The following is an 8,510-nucleotide window of genomic DNA, read 5'->3' as shown; positions in this document are numbered from 1 at the left end:
GGAAGAATGGACATAATAGTTGTTTTAGAGGATTAGGTAGAAAATAAAGGGCAAAGACGTATATGTTAAGAAGTTTCACATCGGTTGCGAGATGGTCTGAGTATGTGTTTATGCAATAAAGACAAATCCTCACATTAAAAGTCAATTTTGTAAGATTGAGTTAAGCATAATACTAATTCTAAGATGGTATCACGATCCGTTAGGCCGCCTGTTGTCAGGTTTCTAATCGGACCATCCACCATTCATATTCGCGCACTCCACGATCAGTTGGGCCGCCTGTTGTCAGATTTCTAATCGGATCATCCACCATTCATATTCGCGCATTCATATTCACACCTCAAATCCAACAATGTTAGGTGCGAGGGGGCGTGTTAAAAAGTTTCACATCGGTTGCGAGATAGTCTGAGTATATGTTTATAAAGTAGAGACAATCATCACCTTAAAAATCGATTTTTTAAAGGTTTAATTAGACTCGATACCAATTCTAAGAGTATATAGTTTGAGTTCTACTTTTTTTTTTTTTTGAAAGAAGTCAATTGTTAATTTAAGTTCAACTTATTTAATTTATAAACCAAGATCAAGAACTAATTTCAATTTGGTTTGTTTGATTGTGGCCCTACTAAACTTCAACCAAAGGTTCCTTATAGTCAACTTCCCGTTGATTTGGAAATGGCACGTGTGTTTTTTTTGAAAATTTCATTTTTGAAAATAATGTCAATTAAGAAATTATCAGGTTGAGTCGCAAATTAGATCGATTTACAAAATAAAATAACTCAATTTTAAATTGACACCGAATAACTACACTATAGAAATAGAAATTGATTAAGAATTTACATAAACTATTTCACATAAACTCGAAAATAAGTCAATCCAAACGGACCTTAAATTGATTATAGTAGCTATAATTGGCATATTTTGTTAGACTTTATCAATAAAGTATGGAGAATGTTAACTTGTGCCCTTAAGGCACATGTTAAGGGCACATGTTAAGGAAGCAAAAATAGAAATTATTAAATGTTAATTTGTGTATTTTGACTTTTGAAGCATTAAATTTCTTGTATCATTAAATGTTAAATTTCTATTTTGGTATATCTTAACATTTGCCCTAAGGACACATGTTAACAAAACCCATAAAGTATTAATAACATATTATGACTAGACAGCAGGGTCGTGGATTATGCAAGGCTATTAGGCCACGACTTTAGTCCCTTGAGAAAATAATTTACTTATACGGGGGCCTACTCTTTTTCTGTTTTTTTTTATTTACGGAGAAACTATATTTATATATTAATACGGGATCCTATTTTATTTTATTTTTGATAAATATGGAATCCTACTTTTTTTTATGTTATAATTTTTCATTCTTTTTATTTGAAAATTATGAAAATTTTAATATTAAAATGTTATTTTTTATATGTTTGGCACGGGTTCGGATACTAGTTATGACTAGACAGCAAGGTTGTGGATTATGCAAGGCTATCAAGGCCACGACTTTAGGCCCTTGAAAAAAATAATTTTTTTAGTACACATTTATTAGTATTATACTATTGTATAGAAAAATTAGAAAGGATTTGGCAAATATAAAAAGTGAGATCATGTGTGCTCAACAATTTATGAGCTTGAAAATTTTGAATTTTTATTAGAATTTGGTATGATGTTTTGGTTGCTGTCAATTTCCTGTTAATAAGATTCCACGGTCAAAATATATGGATATAGACATTGTTATAAATCATTTAAGAGACCTTATTACCATAAATCATACAGGCAAAATTTCGTGAAAATGCTAAAGTATTAATATAAAAATTAATTATTAATATAACAGAGGTATTTTTTTGGGATTGTCTCTTAATCACTTGAGCAATTTTTGAATAATCTACAGATGTACCTCACTATTATTCATCACCATCTTCTTTATTCATCACCATCTTCTTTATAGACCTCCTTCACACATGTTTGTAAGCTTGTGAATAGTTAATTCGCAAATTACCTGCAAATTTGGTATGCCAACTTTGGCAATGACTAAATGTAAGGGTTGAAAATTTATATGCAACCCAAAAGATAACAATAGAAATAAAGTAAAATTGAACTTGTGATGATAATCATAGATAATGGTAAGGGTTGTGTGTGGAAAGGAATAGATGATGGACTTAATCGAACAGGAAAGAGACTCTTCTATCCGTTAAAAACACACCTTCAACGGGAAAAAGACTAACTTGTATGGCAAGGCATCAAACTGCTGCATTGGCAAAAGAGCAGACTGGAACAAAATAAAACGGAGTCAGTTTCCAGTTACCATGAGAGGTAGGTGTTCCAAGAGCAATAGCAAATGCAGAAACGTACAAATAAACCTGCCTTTTGAGTATAAACTTAGTCATCAAGGTAATAATAAGACCGAGCATTCTTTTGCTCTCTGTCCTTTGTTGATCCATGTTTGTTGATCCTTGGGCGGAAATTAGTTGGATCTCTTCTAAATGTGATATCCAGATGCTGCAACAGTGATTAGATTAGACATATCATACAAACAAGTACCACCAGAGAGCACAACATAATTTTTTAATTTTAACATGTGTTATACCCTAAATTTTTAAAAGGGAACAAATTAATGAAACCATTGAAAAACAATGACACTTACAGATAAGAAAAGGTTCATCCCGGTAACCAATGATTGTGGACAATTTGCAGTACAATCAATTGAAGGTTGCCCCTCGTAAACGATAACTCTGTCAGCAAGATAATTTGCCATGATGAAATCATGCTCAACGATAAAGGCTGTTTTCTTTGCATGAAGAATAAACCTCTTGATGACTTTTGCAGCAACAATACGCTGTTCCGAATCAAGATATGCACTTGGCTCGTCTATCAGATAGATGTCTGCAGGCTGTTGTTGTAGGACAATAGCAACTGATTAGAAAACTATAAATGCTATTTCGTTTGAAATGAATAGATGTCTAAAGTAGAAAAAATAAACAGCAGTTGATGAACATTCATAACAAATCACGGCAGATCATAGATTGTCATCAATCTAAAGTAAATCACTCCCTCTGAAAGAGCCAAATTCCGCTGGTATATAGGAAACTACAAATGTATTCATGAATGTAGAAGGGAAAGAAAACACGCGGCAGACACACAAACTAAGGTGCACAAGCAATCCGAAGGATGAAAATTAAAATACCTTTCCGAGACAAAGGCATAAGGCAACTCTTTGCAACTCTCCACCAGAAAGATTCTGAACGTCTTGGTCCATCAACTGTTCAATAAGCAGTGGCTTCATCACATCTGAAATAAACTGGGGATGAGTATATGCATCACGGATTTTTTGATGTAGCAAGTGTCTAACAGGTAATTGGGACTTTGGGCTAATTTTCTGAGGTTTGTATGATACGTTGAACTCGGGCATCTCCGCATCAGATTCACCTTCTATAGTATCGGGTTTCAACAAACCAGCCTGAAAAAAAAAAAGAGGGTGAATAAATACATGAAGAATTATGCAGTTTGATAAAGAAATAATAAGACTAAAAGAATACCAGCATACGAATGAATGTTGTCTTTCCTGTCCCATTCTCGCCCAGCATCACAATAATCTGTGAATCTGTAAATTCTCCTTCAACTGCACGAAGCCTGAAATTGCCTTGAGTTTTAGTCATGGTTGGGTATTTGAATCGAGCATAAGTTTGAGCTTCCTCAGCAATTTCCTGTGGAGTATCTGCAACCTAGACAAAACATTAGAGCAAGGTTAATTCGATAAAATTTATTTGTTTTATTTAAAATAGAGAACTGAAATTTACAGTAATGAAAATTAAGCACCAGCATCTAATTTATTAGAATATTTTCATTTTGAGGTGCAGAAAGTATCAATTATATGAAGGTCAAATAAAAATGACACTGTATGTTCTTTCTTAAATTTTATATAAGTGACTCATATGTCCCTTATTACCCTGTAGATCTGCCTTATATTAGCAATTTATTAGGGCTCGTTTGGTGCCCAGGATAGGGAGATAGCATAAAATAAGATTATCCTATCCTATTTAAATCCCTTGTTTGGTGCATCAATAGGATATGATAAATTAAACCTATTATCAATCCTATCCTATTCACTCTTTGTTATTTATATCCTTAGTTTTTGGTGGCCTAGCAACCTAATAGGATTTCTCTTTCAGAGTTCGTCTGTATCCTTCTATTCATAAACGACTTCTTTTTTCTTCTTCAAACACATTCAAATAATCAATAGTTATATTTTCCAAACGCAATGTATGCTTTCAGAAACCAAATATTTTCAGCACTTCACTCATGTATTTTTTGATATGATATGTTGAAACAAACACCATTGAATCAATCTCAGTGCTGCACTATTCATTTTCCCCACCCAAATTGGCTTTATATTCCATAAACGGGAGGTAGGAGATAGACTATTTGTACCTTGAAAGTAAGAGACATCCCGAAACCTAAGATTTTCTGTTGGAACAAAGCCGGACAAGAAGATATTAATTCCTTCTCTGACTGAGAAAGGGAGTGTTACAACACCGTATACACCAGGCTGGCCATACAAACAGCAAATAAAGTCTGATAAGTAGTCCAAAACACTAAGATCGTGCTCGACAACAATTACATAGCTGAAAAAAAGAAGAGGATTTCAAATAAATAAAGATTCTTAATAAAAATCAATGACAATGCACATAGTAATATCAACAATATTTAAAGCAGAAACTACAGAGTTAAGGAAACAAACCTATTAGGCCTGAGCAATGACCGAACAACTTGAGCAGCTTTAAGCCTTTGTTTCACATCAAGATAACTGGAAGGTTCATCAAACATGTATATCTCAGCATTTTGGATGGCAACACATGCAATGGCAAACCTTTGGAGCTCACCCCCAGAAAGATCACCAACATTACGATCTAAAACTTGATTAAGCTCAAGATCAGCACAAAGCTGTTCCTTCATATCTCTCTCATTTTTTTGGTCTAGCACCTGCTCCACGTTCCCTTGCACATTTTTTGGAATGTTGTCGACATACTGAGGCTTGATGATAGCCTGTATTGTAACGTAAATAAGCAAGCCGGAAGGGAAAAAAATCCGTGACACACTACTTATCAATTGAATTAACATTAAAAAAAGACTGATGTTAAATTGAATTAACATAAAAAAATACGTGACACACTACTTATCAATTGAATTAACATTCAAAAACAACAAAATTTAAATGAATTAACATTAAGAAAAGATAAGGCACAATTGATGTTAATTTTTTTGGGACAATTGATGTTAAATTGTTACATTATCGAGTAAAGATAAGAATGTTTTTCAGAAATAAAGGATAAAGAACTCTGTAGTGATTATTATTATTATTATTATTATTATTATTATTATTATTATTATTATTATATTATTATTATTATTATTATTATTATTATTATTATTATTATTATTATTATTATTATTATTATTATTATTATTATTATTATTATTATTATAATGAATGCTGCATTTACTTCCAGTGCAGAATCAATGCTGAGACATGAAATCATATATAACTAATTATGAAATGTGGGAGTAAATCCACCCCTTTCGCACCCAACACAATGTAGGTGCCGGAGGCTGCAATGAAGGCAGCCCAAATGCCGCAATTAGGCAGCTAGGAGGGACCGCAATGATATGGCTAAGGGTGTTGAATAAGGACATAAACATCACCTTCGAATCATCCTCTAGCATGCGAGTAAAGTAGTTCTGCAATTCAGATCCTCGAAAATGAGTCAAAATTTCCTGCCAATCAGGGGGGTCCTGCAAAGGGAGAGAAAAGTTAAAAATGAATGCAATGAAACCTCAAAGAAGAGTTCTGCTAATTATGTGGTTCTTACTGTGAAACGACCCAAGTTGGGCTTCAGATTTCCAGACAAAACCTTAAGTGCAGTGGACTTCCCAATTCCATTTGTCCCAACCAAACCAAGCACTTGCCCCGGCCTGGGAACCGGTAACCTGCAATTACAATTACAATTACAATTCTTGGATTGATTACAATAACAATTACATAAAAACCAAGGTTTTAAATTGCGGTCCGCATCCGCAATTGCAGTGTGATTTTAATTCACATGTACGGCCGCATATCGTGTGCATCGTAAAGGCATTAGACTATTTTGGCTATGTTCATTTGATTTTTCTCACCAAAAAATAAAATTTATGAAACTCAAATTCTAATTTGAGTCAAATCCAATGAAATATCTTACTTTTAACAATCTCTCAACAGTGTATTGTAAGCACATTCGAATTAGTGTTTTATGGAATAAACTAAGACTTTGCAATGGCATGTAAATATTGTAGTGGCATAGTAATGTCATTCTACATAGTTTGTGAAATTTCAAAATGATTTCATCATTGCACGCTGCAGCAACCGCAATGACGACAATCGCAGCAACCGCGACGGTTACCGCATCGGTGACCCCAATTTAAAACCTTAATAAAAACATAAGAAGTCGGAAAACGAGCGCGGACACACACATACCTGTGTAGCTTAAAGGTATTAGGACCATATCTATGAGTGGTATCTTTTTTGTCCAAATCCTCTGGCAAGTTGATAATTTTGATGGCTTCAAAAGGACATCTCTACAGCAAAGCAATATCATCACATAAACCCATTATTATAACAAGAAAAGAAAAGCGATTATCTTTAAAAATAAAAAAGTGAATAATAATATAATACCTTAATACAAATATTGCATCCAGTGCACAATTCCTCAGATATGTAAGCAACCTTGGAGGCAGAAGTAACCTCAATACATAAACTTCCTTGTGAGACGACAGGACAACTCTTCTTGCACTCTTGACGACACTTTTTGGGTTTGCATTTGTCTTCGTTAACGATGGCAATACGTGTCATGTTGTCGACGACTGCGCAAACAAAACCTATATCCCAAAAGAGAATCGAATCGAGGGAATTGGAGAAGTGTTAGAGTTGTTAATTTGAGAGAAATTTGAGAGAGAATTAATACGCATTAATATTTATTCCTAGCTATATTTGAGAGAGAATTAATACGCATTAATATTTATTCTACTAAGACTTTGCAATGGCATGTAAATATTGTAGGTATGGATATCCAATTTTCTCAACATATATTTTATTTTAAAAAATAAAATATTTAAAAGAAAATATATGTTTTCATATATTTTTTTTTCAAGACATATTTTTTGAAGATATATTTTTTTTCATATTAGTAGTACATTAAAAATATTCCATAAATAGTGACAGAATTAAAAAAACTCAAATAAAACAAATAAAATTAAAGGGTACATACTTTTTAAAAATATTTCAAAGGGACATATGTGAAGAGCATCAACCTCATAGTTCAGTTTTTTTTTTTTTGACAATAACAAAATGGTATTCATTCATTCAAATTGATATATTACATCAAATACAACCATATAATCAACATCGCTAAAAACGTAAAGGATGAATCTGCGAACAAAACTCACAGCATCTGAGTTAATAGCATACAACGACAAAATGCCTACAACAAATAATATGATAAAGTTAAAGTCACTGAAGTATCCATGCCTCCGAATCTGCAGCGTTGAAGCCCAAATCATTGGTTGAATCTGTAATTGACTGAAACCGATCTTTTTAATAGAAATCAAATGAACACCGCACAATACGGGACAACAAAAACGTCGCACAAGACGACGAACAACACAACGCCGCACTCAGACGGCGAAATCACAAAAAAGAAAACACAAAAGAAAAATTTGATCAATGTGAAGATCACTTATTTAAATAAAAAAGAAAAGGAAAAACAATTATGAGGTGTGATTTTGGGTCAAAAATTGACCCTAAAACCATCCCTCCTTGATAGATCAAGAAGAAGAAAAAAAACTAGGTTAAGGTGGGGGGCGGCGGCTATGAAGAAAAGGAGAAGAACTCATAGTTCAGTTCTTTTGAGTAAGAGATGATGACCCAAAGCCTAAAATCAAAAATCATAAAAATAAGTATATGAATAAATAAAAAAGTAAAGGAAAGGAAAGTAAAACAACTATTACATAATTCAATTAAAAATAAAGTAAATATTATTTAATTTGTATCATAATAGAATATGAATACACATATACAGTAACACTTAACTAAACCTATAAATGATGTGCAACACAAAAGTTGAATGTATGATATACAACAAACAAAAAATTTCAAATTCTCTTAATTTTATTTGTTATGCAAAAAGTTAATTTTTGCAAAAAATAAAATAACTACAACAAATCATGGTTTTAAAAAATAACATAAGTATTTATATCTGATGCACAAAAGATGAAGAGACAAGATAATGGAAAGAGAAATTGCACATATAAGATATGAAAAAATCTATTCTCACATTCAACCGAAAAAATAAATGGTAATCTTGTTAAACACATGATTGAGTATCAGGGGATGAAAATATTTGTTTCTAACATTCGTAATGGTTAATTAGAAAAATATGAATAGGATACAAATTAAAACAATTGTAACCTATATATCCTTTATTTATAAAGAC

General features: G+C 32.5%; 1 pseudogene; it reads right to left on the bottom strand.

Annotated features, from left to right (window-relative positions):
- Positions 1-1,672: 1,672 nt before the first annotated feature.
- LOC123892983 lies at positions 1,673-6,940 on the bottom strand (annotated as a pseudogene).
- Between the last annotated feature and the right edge of the window lie 1,570 nt (positions 6,941-8,510).

The sequence above is a fragment of the Trifolium pratense genome, linkage group LG6, assembly GCF_020283565.1.
Source record: "Trifolium pratense cultivar HEN17-A07 linkage group LG6, ARS_RC_1.1, whole genome shotgun sequence".
Taxonomy (NCBI): Eukaryota; Viridiplantae; Streptophyta; class Magnoliopsida; order Fabales; family Fabaceae; genus Trifolium; species Trifolium pratense.
This window is presented reverse-complemented; position numbering and strand designations above follow the sequence as displayed.